At 39.4% G+C, this 14,857-nt stretch overlaps 1 long non-coding RNA gene across 1 annotated transcript; it reads right to left on the reverse strand.

The window, feature by feature from the left end:
• Nucleotides 1-10,144: 10,144 nt before the first annotated feature.
• LOC141379871 (uncharacterized) lies at nt 10,145-14,445 on the reverse strand. Its single transcript, XR_015520352.1, has 2 exons — nt 14,303-14,445; nt 10,145-11,801 (listed from the first exon to the last, which is right to left on the reverse strand). It is a non-coding gene; the product is annotated as an uncharacterized LOC141379871 (long non-coding RNA).
• Between the last annotated feature and the right edge of the window lie 412 nt (nt 14,446-14,857).

Genomic DNA, 14,857 nt, shown 5'->3' on the forward strand with positions numbered 1-14,857 from the left:
TCAAGGAGCGATTTTGCTTGGGATCGCTTGGGTTTGAATCCGGAAAAACATCTTGAAAAACGCAGACGATAAACGCAAACGAAAAGCTTCCTGGTGTGTACAAGCTTAAGGTGACAAAATGTCTACTGATGTTAGACCTTGACGTTGCATGGATGTCATATCAAGATGTTAATCGGGTGTTGGATTTTGGTTAGTTAATGCCACAGCCTAAAATCAACCAAATATCAATACCAGTTGATGTCGGTATTAGATGTCAGCTGACGTCAGAAAATTTACATTAAATTTGGTCAACCTGATGTCGCAACCAAAATAGAACTAAAGATCATTGTCATATGATGTTGTTTATCTGCTGGGAATGACCTGAAGATTGAACAGGATTTTGAGAATTTCATTTCTGATCTGAGAAATGTACCAAAGCCACTGAGGAAAACTGTTAGTCTAATTCATCTTGACCATTTTGTTTACACTATGAATTGAATCTTTAAAATGAATCAAAGCACAGTACATGAGAGGATGGTGAATTCTTTTACACAACGTTTAGCACCAAATAAATAAAAAAAATTGTAACACAGAAAAGTGTTATCAGGTTTTGCAGCACCGCCTCATAGAAAGTTGCTAGTCAGCGTCATCCTTCTAGAAGTGGACTCAAGTTAGTAGTTTTCTACTTTGGGCTGGTTTCCAGCAGTCCAGATCAGCAAGTGCTGCTCATCAAAGGTCACCCACTGCTCTTCTTATCTAATCAGAGCGGCAGATCTGCATCACTCCATCTTCTGCTTGTGGATGATAAGTGTCCGCTAGAGGAATGAACAGCACGGCCAGTGAATGTCTGCATGAGTTCTGCTCCGTGCTCCATCTGCAGCTCAGAGGAGGATTTCTGAGCACTCGCAGGCCTGATAAAGGTAATGAGCTGAAATGCAGGAATCAGGAGAAATGCATGCGAGCCACTGGCTGTAACTTATCTCTGTGCTTCACAAAGCAGAGAGTCTCCACGCTCACCCCACGGCCACAGCAGCAGACGTCTGTGAAGTTCAGGAGATGCGGAGCTCAACACGGCAGATGCAGAGACACACGCACACACATACACACACACTAGTGCTCTTTACTGTGCTGAAGCTGCTGCTGCTCCTGCACATGCACACTAAGATAAGTGACGCAAGGAGATTTTTAATGCAGAGTCGAACAATACAATGCATTCACAAGCTGTCCTGGATTCAGTAGGTTTGGGAAATGGAGCTACTTCTTCTGTAGATCATTTACCGACATATATTCTTTGTGCTTTTGTTTTTAAATTGCCTGCCACCTTCTTATTTATCTGAATTTGGGACTGTTAACAAGTATGCTAGATGTTTAAGCTCATAAAGCCAGAAGTTTTTAAAGGAACCCACAACTCAGTACAAGGAAACACTCATACACTTTCACACACACATACCATGGACAGTTTGGACACACTTTGGACTTTGTGGGAAACATGAGCATCCAAAGGAAACCCACGCAAACATGGGGAGAACATGCAAATTCCACACAAAAATGCCAGCTGACCCAGCCAGGACTCGCTTGCTGTGAGGTAACAGTGCTAACCACTAACCCACCATGTTACATATTAGGATATACAGTATATTTATATACCCATTGTATTTGTATATTTATATTTCTATATAAATAAGTTCATATCATTCATTCATTCATTTTTCTTTGGCTCTTTAATTCAGAAGTTGCCACAGCGGAATGAACTGAAAACTGGCCCAGCCGGGGTTCAAACCAGCAACCTTCTTGTTGTGAGGCGACAGTGCTAACCCCGTGCCATTCTTAAGTTAATAATATATTACTTTAATGAATTAATTTGTTACTAAGTTGATTATTAAGTTAATCATGCTATTTATTATTATATTATTATTTATAAAGGAGTTACTATTTGGTTAATATTTAGTCAACTAAATATTACTTTAAGTAAGTATTGCTTTACGTTTATCCAAAACAGGCTTGCTTGTTTGTAATGATATAACATCACTTATTGCATCACTGATAATTACAATTTTAACTTATCAATTAATTTAGATGGTTCCTTTTGCACATTTTGTTGACAGTAAGTTAGTTACCACATGCTAATTCATTCTTATTAGAGTATTAGTACAGTGTCAGCTTAATATCTGCTGACACTGCTCCACCAACAGACATTCTCCTGACTATATACAGTTGAAGTATATATCCACATATATATATATATATATATATATATATATATATATATATATATATATATATATATACATATATATATATATATACATATATATATATATACATATATATATATATATATATATATATATATACATATATATATATATATATACATATATATATATATATATATATATATATATATATATATATATATATATATATATATATATATATATATACATACATACTCCTAAATGTTCGCATTTATTACACTTTTAGTGTGTAGTGATGTTTTTATATGCTTGTTTATTTATCATTATTATTATTATTATTATTACTATTATATGGGTATAGTGAATCTATTTTTCTGAGTTTTTTTCTATCATTTTTTGAAGTTTTAAGCAACAAAGTTACATTAAACATCAAATCAAGTGAAAATCCTCTTTTCTGGACTGCATGATCTCAACGCACTCTATACAACACACACAAAAAAGTTATATTTCTCTTAAAACTTGCCATAATTAGGTTTTAAAATGCCCTTCAGTATGTTAACCTCTCTGAAAAAGCCCTGCTCGGTCATGTAAACACACGCGTCCTTATAACAGCGTCATTAAGTAGATGGCATTTACAGTTGAAACGCATTCAGCCGCATATGTGAAATCCAGAATACTCACACTTTGCTCTATTGTCACCTTTATCGGTCATATTGTCAAAATGTCAGTGCGCAGCTGCGTATAATTAGCGATCAAACAATATGCGGCAAAGAGATCTGTGTAGGAGCAGTCGACACACGCAAATACAGTTGTGCGTTTCTCTAATCTCCGAGGAACTGACTCATTCATTTAGCACAGATGTATTTGAGGGTTTATGCGCTTGTCATTTTCTCCCTCCCGTCTGCATTACAGCCACTGAAAGAACACACACAAGAGTTGGAGCAGCTCCTAGTGGAGGCCTTGAATACAAACACATTTCACCCTCTGTATCTGCAGTACTCGAATTACACACGCCGCCTTAATGCCTACGCTATCTTAATTAGCCATGCTGAATAAACTGAAGCTCGCTGAATGACTTGACACTGGGAAACTCTGAATGAGGCGTTTGGGGTGGTGCTTTTATTCATGCTAAATGTTAGGAAAAGGGGTGAGGAGAGGTCATCCCAATGAAAAGTCAATAAAAGTACATTTCTTGTTCCTTCTTTTCTGTCTCACTTTCCATCTCTCTCTCTCTCTTTTTCCGACTTCAAAAGACACAACACCTGGCTTTGATCCCGAGATGAAAGAGCATTCATTTTAGTAAAAGACTGGACCAGATATGGCATTGCATGATGTTGCAGTTTTTTTCCCCATATGCATTACTGTAAATTGATGTTGCATCTATAACTAAGATACTGGATCATTAGTTTTCAGACAGACGACGGCTGCTTGGACTACGGTAAACATATTGTTATTACTTTGACTCTGTTGACAGTCGGTCTGACTATAGACCTACATAACTGCTTGATAGATCCCGCAATTAAGCACGTCCTCAAAAACAAAATATATGCGAGTTGACTGGCTGCTCTCTTTTGCATCAGCCCACATGAGGCTGCTGACATTCTTTTTGTGCTTTGATTAATGTCGAGCTCGGCATCCGGCACAACAACACCGGACTGAGAAAAATAGTCCCACAGATAAAGAAGGGCATGATCCATCCATCCCAATTTAGCTGCTTCTCTTTAAAGCCCTACAAACAGGCGCTGGAGCAATTAGCATGTGGTATTTCTCATTTCTTTATTGAATATGCCGTCCGAGTCTCTTCACAAAGCAGACGAGGATGATGGGATTTACAAGCCTTTTTCTGACCTTTCGCTGATCTGGTTGAGAGACCGAAAAGTACTTGTGGGGTTTGAAGGGTTCGTTTACCCCAAAATTAAAAGTTCTGTGGTCATTTGCACCCTCCAAACCTAAATCCATTCATCTACAGGAAACAAATGAAGATATATTTTTTAATTAAATTGGGGAGTCTTTTGTTCCTCCTCTGAAACTCTGACGCCTTGGAACATTTGTAAAGAGATCAAGAATAAATCATGCAGTTTAATCAGAGTCTTCTGAAAGGACACAATCACTTTATTTGAGGAACAGATTTGATTTTAGCTTTTGTTTTGATAGAAACATCGAGTAGCGAACATAAACAGAAGCACAAATTCTGAACACACAAAAACAAATCTCAGTTGTTTCTTTAAGCTCAATTGTGCTGGCATGACACAGAATGAAACTCACTGGTTCTTGTGGAAGCCCAAAATGTGCAATGTGCTGCACAAGAAAGAACAACATTAGCCTCTTTTCCACTGTCTGGCCAGTGTGAGCCAGTCTTTCAATGGGCTGGGGTCGTGGTTCCTGGACATTCCATTAATTAATCAATGTCAGTCTGGAGGTTATGAATATCAGAGAAATAGACTTTATTAAATAAACAACATAGCTGACACAGCTATGCTGTCCAGAGAAATCATAGTTTCATATGTGTGTTTTACATACAGTGCATCCGGAAAGTATTCATAGCGCTTCACATTTTTTTATGTTACAGCCTTATTCCACTATGGATTCAATTAATTTATTTCCTCAAAATTTTACAAACAATACCCTATAATGACAATGTAAAAAAAAAAAAAATAAATAAATAAATAAATAAATATATATATATATATATATATATATATATATATATATATATATATATATATATATATATATATATATATAGTTTTTATTTTTATTTATGAAATTATTTATTTATAAAAAAAACAGAAAAATTCAATGCTTTGTTGATGCACCTTTGGCAGCAATTACAGCCTCAAGTCTTTTTGAATATGATGCCACAAGCTTGGCACACCTGCCTTTGGGAAATTTTACCCATTCCTCTTTGAAGTACCTCTCAAGCGGCATCAGGTTGGATGGGAAACGACAGGATTCAGGTCTAGGCTCTGGCTGGGCCACTCATGGACATTCACCGACATGAACCGTCGCCCCCAGTCTGAGGTCAAAAGAACTCTGCAGTCTCTGTAGATTGCTGCATTTATCTATCCCTCTATCCTGACTAGTCTTCCAGTTCCAGCTGTAAGGATGTTTTTCAGCAGCATGATGCAGCCACAATCATGCTTCACTCTAGGGATGGTATTAGCCTGATGATGAGCGGTGCCTGGTTTTCTCCAAACGTAATGCCTGGCATTCACTCCAAAGAGTTCAATTTTAGTCTCATTAGACCGGAGAATTTTATTTTTTATGGTCTGAGAGTCCTTCAGATGCGTTTTGGCAAATTCCAGGAGGGGAGTAGCTTCTGTCTGGCCACACTACCTGATTGGTCGATTGCTGCACGGATGGTTGTCCTTCTGTAAGGTTCTTCTCTCTCAACAGAAGAATGCTGGAGCTCAGACAGAGTGACCATCGGGTTATTGATCACCTCCCTTCTCTCTCGATAACTCAGCTTAGATGGCCGGCCCTCTCTAGGAACAGTCCTGGTGGTTCTAAACATCTTCCACTTATGGATGATGGAGGCCGCTGTGCTCACTGGAACTTTCAGAGCAGCAGAAATTTTTCTGTAACCTTCCCCAGCCTTATGCCTGGAAACAATCCTGTCTCGGAGATCTACAGACAATTCCTTTTTCTTCATGCTTGGTTTGTGCTTTGACATGCACTGTCAACCCTGGGACCTTATATAGACTGGTGTATGCCTTTTCAAATCATGTCTAATCAGCTGAATTTACCACAAGTGAACTCCAATTAAGCTGCTGAAACATCTCAAAAATGATCAGTGGAAACAGAATGAACCTGAGCTCAATTTAGAGCTTCATGGCAAAGGCTGTGAATACTTATGTACATGTGAACAAAAATTTTTTTGAATAACTTTGCAACAATTTCAAAAAAAATCTTTTTCACATTATGGGGCATTATGAGTACAATTTTAAGGAAATAAATAAATTTTATCCGTTTTGGAATAACGCTGTCACATAAAAAAATTTGAAAAAAGTGAAGCGCTATGAATACTTTCCGGATGCACTGTATGCAATCAATGTTTTTCATATAAAATCATTCTACAGCAACCCCTCACAATGGTAACCCCACACATTCCTCTACAGAACAACCATTCTACACCCTCCATCAGTTTCACATTTCTTCTCAAAATACACAATCAGTTTTTGCTCGTTTTTCTAAAAATATGTCTAAGTATCTCTGTATGGTTATCCAGGTTGACATGTTCCCTGCACACTTTTAGAATAAAAAATCTTCTTCACCAGCCAGGGCCAATAGTCCCAGAGCTCAAGCAGCGAGGGCGAAATCATGTTGCGATTACACTGTAGGGTCAATAGCTCACCACACAGCATGAAAACTCCACCCAGTTCAGCCAATAGTATCTGAATGCAGACTTGGATTTGCAAGCTGAGACTGCGTATCTCAGAGATTTAATGTCAGACACAATGCACTCAGTGGAGCTAGTGACACCACTGTGGGGGTTAGGGCTAGGGTTAGGTGTGGGCATTAAAAAGCATTGAATGCAGTGATTGCAACTGCACTGAGTCTGCATCCAAGCCCCTTTCAGTTCAGCTAGAAGAAAGTCAAATCAAAATTTCAGGTATCAAAATTCAGACAACTGAAGCGTGTTACTATACAGCATTAAATTATATATCGATATGTACACATACTGTAAATGTATTTTTCATTCATTATTTGCATTTAATTACCGACTGTAATGTTAGTTTGCTTCATGTCCATGGGGTGATAACTGGTTTCAAAGTTACCACCATTTAGAAAAGTCAAGGTTTTAAAACTTTTACATTTTCTGTTAAACCGTTCTTTTTTTGTAAAGAAATCTGTGTTTTTGAAGGTAGTGAAGGCAGCAGAAGTCATTGATTTATTTTAATTATTTAGCCTGACATTTTTATTGGTGCAAAATATTATAAATGTATTTTGTTCACTGGGGTAAAATGTTTTTTAATGTTTTTGTATACCCAGACAATTTAAAACTAACTTAATTTACAGCTGTAATCACAATACTGTGATATCATGATAGCGCAATATTTTTTATCTAAGGTTATCATACCATTAGAAACTTATACTGGCCAATGCCTAGGCCCAAGTGGACTCCACTAACGGACACCATTCACCATTCATCTCAAAACACTTGCTTTTTTTCTGTGATAACCGCACTGATCATTAAGTTCTGGAGATTTTCACTGCAGAAAAAGCACAGTAAGAGCTGAACGATTATGGCTATTCATAAACATGTATTTAACAAAAAAGTTGCTTCAATACAAACACATTTGTCTGTTGCCTCATTACAAACATGGATCAAATTTAACAACATACACATTAAACTATTAAATCAGACCTCTTTTGGGTTGGCAATGAATACATTGTTTATCAATATATCCCACATTTTGTGTTCTGACGAATTGTAAACACATATGACAGTCCCGTTTTCAAAATAAGAGTCCCACAAACAAGCTTGGATAAACAAAAATGTAAAGGAAAAAAAAATGGTACCTGAGATGTGCATATATTAACAATCCCATGTGGATTGTCAGAGTCTTTGTTTTGTTAGGATTATTCTGTTTTTTTTTTGTTTTGTTTTTTTTTCAGGATTTTATCCTGTAAATTACAGGGTTTACATGAGACACACCTGCAAGGATGTTTCTAGAAAGCCTAGTAAGAGCTTGATTTGCTAGCCCAGGTGTGTCTGATTAGGGTTGGAACTATCTTTGCAGGAAACCGGCCCTCCAGGACTGAGTTTGGACATGCCTGGTATAGACGAATTTACTAAACTAATATGCCCAGTGTATGAGTGTGAATGAATGTGTATGGATGTTTCCCAGTACTGGGTTGCAGCAGGAAGGGCATACACTGTGTAAAACATAAGCTGGAAGGGTTGGCGGTTTGTTACGCTGTGGCAACCCCAAATTAATAAAGGGACTGAGCTGAAAAGAAAATGAATAAATTAATGAATATGGCCATAGTGGCCTTAGTGTATGAGTGTGAATGAATATGTATGGATGTTTCCCAGTACTGGGTTGCAGCAGGAAGGGCATACACCGTGTAAAACATAAGCTAAATAAGTTGCTGGTTCATTCCACTGTGGCAACCTGTGATGAATAAAAAGACTAAGTTGAGGTAAAATGAATGATTGAATTTTTGTTATTCAGCTATATGCCTAGGTAAGTCCAGATTTTCCTTCTGTGGCACTTTTAAAGCAGGCTCAAGCTGTTCAATGTTTATTTGTGAATAAAAAAGCTCAAGATAACTGTGTTTATTATGTAAAATGGCCATGCCTTTCCAACAGACTTGGACTAAACTACACAATTTATATATATTTTGCTCCATCAGAGATTTGGGTCAATTAAAACAAAATAAAATATATATCTTGAATTGTCTTCTGAATAAGTTAATGGGTGATTAAATGATAGAACTTTCATTTAAAAGTGAACAAACCCTTTAATAGTGAAAGAGCCTCCAAGCTCTGTTCGGGGTTGCATCTCATTGCAGAAGAAGGTGTTGGATGTGGATGTGACCTCTGCACTTCATCTGTCACCTCTCGGTTCCTCTGGCTCCTGCAGCGTTCACATGCTCACTGGAGAGCAGATCGTCCCTGCTAAGCGAGAAGAGCTCTATTTTTCAATTATTCCAGCAGCCGTTGGCAAGCTCCACAAAGGCATCAGGCAAAAGGCAGCATGTTGTTGGACATCTGGTTAAGTGGCTGGCACCGAGATGAAAAAGAGGAAATGTTGAATCGCGTCCAGGTTCTGACTCAACTCTCCAAATTCTCTGCATCTTTTGCATTTAAAATGACCCGGAAGGCTAATTTGCAGCCTCCTTTGTTTTGACAGTGACCCCCACCATCTAGGCTGTGTGGTGAACTCCAAACCCCTTGATCCAGATAGTTGTGGAGTCTAAAGAGGATTCGTTCAGCGTGGTGGTGATATGATGTCATAACCTGAAACTCTATAAAACACTTCTTGACATTTGCTGGGATGTAAAGAGAAGATGCAGAATTCTGATGGTCAGTGCACTGAAACGCTAAATCTGCACTTAACATTTCCAGTTATAATTAATAGAGTTATTGTCTTAGCTCCTGTAGACTGCTGAAATCTGAATGATCTTTCCTGCAGCTTATTGCACTGTTCCTTAGTGCAGCCTCACAAATCAAGTGTTCATCTCTTTCGTGTAAGGAGGCCATAATGTTTCATTTGCTCAGAAGTATTCCACAGGAAACAGAGTTTTTAAAAAGTTTTAAATGTGTACATTGATTTTTCTTTTCCTTATAACTTTTCTTTCTCTAAACAATTACCATTATTTTTCTAACCATATTGTCTCTGTGTTGTCAGCTTTGCACTTCCAAACCAAAATGCTTGTTGCTTGTATTATTTGGATCCTGTGCAGGGCTCGAATTTGCGACACAAATTTGGACGCATATGCAACCAAAACTATCTATCCGACCTCAAATATATATTTGGGAGCATTTGTGGGAGTGCATAAAATTGTTTTCACTGCAAAATGTTTTAGGAGACATTCACACAAAACAGAATGCATCTTTGCACCTGAGATGCGAAACACAGCGCTCAGGAATAGTTTAAAACAGTTGTCATGTCAACTTGCTGCAGTAAACAAGGCCCACTATGCTTGCCCAGGCCTCAAGCTCTTCAATCCGATTGGCTCAATGCTCTAGAACTGACCGTGAATTAATTGGTTAATATCAGCTGTCAATCATTCAGTCAACGCCTTCTGCCTTCAGATGACAGGAAGCTACAACTAAGAAAATATAAAGCCCTGAAGATTAGAAGGAAAACAACACTTTTAGAAACCACCTAAAGTAACAAATTATGGGACATCTGATCAGTGATCATGTGTTAAATGGTGTAAGATTTCCCCTATATTAGGCACCAGATTCAGCAAAGTTCATCAGGTCGACCCGGAGACATGAGAAGAGACCAAACTGTAGTTAGAATGGTTTATTCTGCAAGCCTGATGATAAGGATGAGCAGGGACATATATACATAGTGGGCTGACCTTTAAAAGTTATACAGAAGAAGGAAGACACTCTTAATATGGGCATGTTATACAAACAGAATAAAGAAGAAATGTATATATAGCGGGGCTTTCCATCCAGTGTGGGAGCTGTCTGCAAAACCGAAACCAGACGTTGACCTTCAGACCTCCGATGCACACACACACACAAAAAACCACAGACACTTCTGCTTCTCATGCAAGCACACTTAAAAGAGGACAAAATGTTCTCTCAGTCCCCTCTTTTAGGCCAAAGGCCTAACGCAGAGGAATCTATCATATCGTTGACCCATCATACTGTCCATTGTAGCATAAACACGATTCATCAAACATTGTAAAAGAAAGGGGCCACAGCAACAAATAAGAAGGAAAATAATACATACAGGAATTATCATAGTGAGGAAAGGAGTTACCCAGCCGAACAGACCCATCATCCAACCCCATGTAGTGTCTGGGACATAATCAGAAGTCATGGCAATTTTTAACCCTTGGAGAGTAGACATAGCAGTACTCATTTACATACCCCCCCGGGATGCTGTTAAGAGATCTAGAGCCATTCTATTTTGCAAAACCATGGTACGTAAGTTTCCAAGTTCCTTATTCTGGGCTTCATTAATTATTTTTGAGGCATTCAGGAATAGGCCCATGCGATAGTCCAGGGTCTCAATTCTTAGTAGAGCTTTTCCCACACCTATTTGCGGAAATAGAGCCAATACCACTTTGTTACCAGTGGTCCATAATTTGAAATCCTCGGGCACATCAGTACCCCATACAGAGTCATGGGGCTTCATTTCAGGGACACTGCGTTTAACTCTTTGCTGCGCGGACAGGACCTGGGCTGTCACAATAAAAGTGTGATCAGTCACATGCACAGGGGCACACTGCCCCGTCCAGTTGGCCGGTAGGGACATGTAGGCGTTTTTCCCACACAACCACCACCCACCCTGGACCACATAAGTGCCATTTGAGGGTCCTGAGATGTCGACTGGGGCCCCCTCTCCCGAGGAGGCAATTTGTTGACAGTTAACAGTGCTTCCCATGAAATGAGAGCCCATGGTCTGGTTATAACACACAGGGTGTGTAATAGAGTGGTTAATAAAAACCTTGTGGCTAATAGGTGAGGGTTTAGCATGGCCAAATTTTACCCAAAATAGAGCATCACATGTACCATTTCTAATGCCAATCCGGTATGGATCGTAGTCATCGACAATTATATATGGATTCTGGTACCCTGATCCTGCAAAACTGGCAGAACATTTAGCAGCTGTTTTATTCATGGGTTTGGCATAAAGAGGGGTTTGCTTGGCTGAATGAGGCATAACAGAACATACATAACAACCAGATACATTATATGACCTAGCTAAAACTCATTTACATATTGATACCACATATTATTTCAATTGGATTGTCAGCCCCATCCTCTGCCCATCCAAATTCATGATCATGTGTCCAGCGTTTCAGCCTGGCTGCATTAGCTTGAGCAACAAGAAAGAGAAACAGTCCCAATGTCCATAGCCACTTCATGCTGATCCTTCTAGTAGTTATGCTGCGTGGAGGTGCTAGCTGATGTGGGGGCCCCCGAAGTATCTGTAAAACAAAGAGAGTCTGCAGACAGATTATCATAGTACAAAACTTATACATTTTTATTATTCAATAGGTGCTCGTTTTATTCTGGTTGCATGGATCCACTGTGGAGAAGAGGAGGTTAAAACGGCGGTTCTGGTTACAGCCACGACATCCGTCGGGGGGCCATATTTGGGGTCCCCCAGTTCTGTGCTCATTTTATTGAACTGTCTAATCATTACTCTGTCACCAGCCTTAAATGGGTGTGTTGGGTCTACCGGCATCGGGGCTGAACCAGAATGTATATTAGTCCAGTATGCATGCAATGTTGTTAGTAGCTGTTGTGCACATTCACTCATATGAATATCCAAAGAACCGTCACCCAGTGTGGTACCCCTTTGCCTCCATGGTGAGGGAAAGGGTCGTCCCATCACAGTCTCATAAGGAGAGAGACCGTGAAGACTTTTGTGAGGAGACATCCTCATGTCTGCTAAAACGAGAGGTAGCAAGGCGAGCCAATTTGAGTGCCCTGCATGTTGCATAGCCTTTCTTAATTTGTCCTTGATGGTCCTATTAGTTCGTTCTACTATGCCAGATGATTGTGGATGATAGGGAATATGTAGCTGCCAATTAATTTGGAGTTCTTAAGCTAGATTTTGTATTACTTTCGCAGTAAATGAGGTTCCCTTATCTGAGTCTATGGCACATGGTATACCGTATCTTGGAATGATTTCTCTTGTCAAACATCTGACAACTGTATTAGCATCTTCCTTACTGCATGGGAAGGCTTCAACCCATTTTGAAAATTTGTCCACAAAAACCAGTAAATATTTATTAGGACCCCTCTTTGGCAGATGTGTAAAATCTACCTGCCATTCCTGAAAAGGTGTTTCAGGAAGGGGCAATTGTTGATGTTTAGCTTGAGGTTTAGTGATGTTATTTTGAGCACATATCAGACATCTGTCTAGCGTGTTATTGACATGGTGCTGTAAATTATTGATGCATAAAAAGGAACTCATTGTGTCTATTAACTCATTGTGTCTATTAACTCATTGTGTCTATTAACTCATTGTGTCTATTACCCCTCTTCGGCCGCGGTGTGTAACACCGTGAAACTCGCGGACGAGAAAAGGTGCACAGGATGATGGCAGGCATAAACGGCCTTTGCCATCTAGCATTATTCCATTAGGATCAGTCGTTGCGTCACATTCAGACCAGTAAGTATGGTACTAAGTATTTAGTAAGCTGCTGTTTTAGATGTGTCAGGAGCTCCTCCTGATCATCTTTCCACGCGAGGCGTGTTTTTATACGAGTACGTGTCTTTTTACCCTCATCTGTTTCTTCCTTAATTGTCTCTGTGTGTACTATAACATGCTTGGGATCAAGAGCAGGTATTTTTGTTGTTATTTCGTCATCGTCATAGGACGAACCCATTTTGGTTTAAAGGATAAATCGATAATCTGCCCCAATTAGTTGGCAGTGACGCGAGCTGCGCAACAGCATGTCTACAAATTGCAGTGGTTTGTCCACTTCTGGTAAAAGAGATATGAGATCCTTCAGAACAGAGGGTGAGGGCGGAATTATCTCTATCCCTCGTGGTTTAGCAACCCACACCGCAGCCACATTAGAAGCTAAAGTAGTGCCCTCCGTGCTGTCGGAGGGGTCTGGTTTAGTTTTAATCATTTCTGTCAGAGACGGATAAATAGAAGGCACTGCAGGAGGAGCGCTGGCAGAGCATGAGATAGATTGCGAAGGCCCCGTATAAGGGGGTGGTGACGTCATGGTGGTTTTAGCAGCTGCAAGAGAGCCTCTCTTATCTGCCGTAAGGGCAGTATTACTTCTGCTTTTAGGTTTGGGGACAGATTTCAAAACAGTTTTGGGTGTAAAAATGCCTTTTTTTTATCCCTTCATATAGAACTCATTTTATACCATGTGTCATATCCATTCATCATATATTGGTCATTCCATTCTGGATCCCCATATCAATTTGTAAGCTAACTGAAGGAAACCTGGGTCAAATGTTCCTTCCCTAGGAAAGTCTCTCCATTGAGATTGTCCCTCTGTCCACCCAGCTAAATTGGACAGCCAGGGTTCAGTGTAAAATCCCCAGCCACATCTATCCATCCACTCTTTTGGACTCTCACTGGGTTCTGGTTTTGGATATCCTTGTCCCATATTGCTGAAGCTGGTGCGTAATACTTATTTACTAAAATTTATTAAATCCCCTGATTTGTGGAACCCAAATTTAATCGGGTACAACAACACAAATCCTTCTGTGCAATTTACTGTTTGAAGTAAACTTGACAGGCTAGCAAGTGTCAAATTAATAAATTTTCCTGATTTGTGGAACCCAAATTTAATTGAGTACGACGACACAAATCCTTCTGTGCAATTTACTGTTGAAAGTAAACTTGACAGGATGTTCTGTGCTCTAGAGCACAGACCTCTCTTACCTAATTTTAACTAAAATCTTACGATTTCCTGAGATACACCGGAGCAGGCAGTGTGAATAAAAATTCTCTTACCTGATCAGATGTATCCCGGACGAGCCCCCAGATCTGTAAGATTTCCCCTATATTAGGCACCAGATTCAGCAAAGTTCATCAGGTCGACCCGGAGACATGAGAAGAGACCAAACTGTAGTTAGAATGGTTTATTCTGCAAGCCTGATGATAAGGATGAGCAGGGACATATATACATAGTGGGCTGACCTTTAAAAGTTATACAGAAGAAGGAAGACACTCTTAATATGGGCATGTTATACAAACAGAATAAAGAAGAAATGTATATATAGCGGGGCTTTCCATCCAGTGTGGGAGCTGTCTGCAAAACCGAAACCAGACGTTGACCTTCAGACCTCCGATGCACACACACACACAAAAAACCACAGACACTTCTGCTTCTCATGCAAGCACACTTAAAAGAGGACAAAATGTTCTCTCAAATGGCAATCCACCATTTACACTTTTCGAAGAGTGGATAAAAGTCTTCTATTGAGTTAAAGTCCGCTATAAAAATTATTTAAGCATTGACTGTAAAGCTGTTGTAGCTCCCCCCAATAATTTCACGAGCACTAAAGA

Source organism: Danio rerio, chromosome 21 (assembly GCF_052040795.2).
Source record: "Danio rerio strain M-AB ecotype USA chromosome 21, GRCz13ab, whole genome shotgun sequence".
Classification (NCBI taxonomy): domain Eukaryota; kingdom Metazoa; phylum Chordata; class Actinopteri; order Cypriniformes; family Danionidae; genus Danio; species Danio rerio.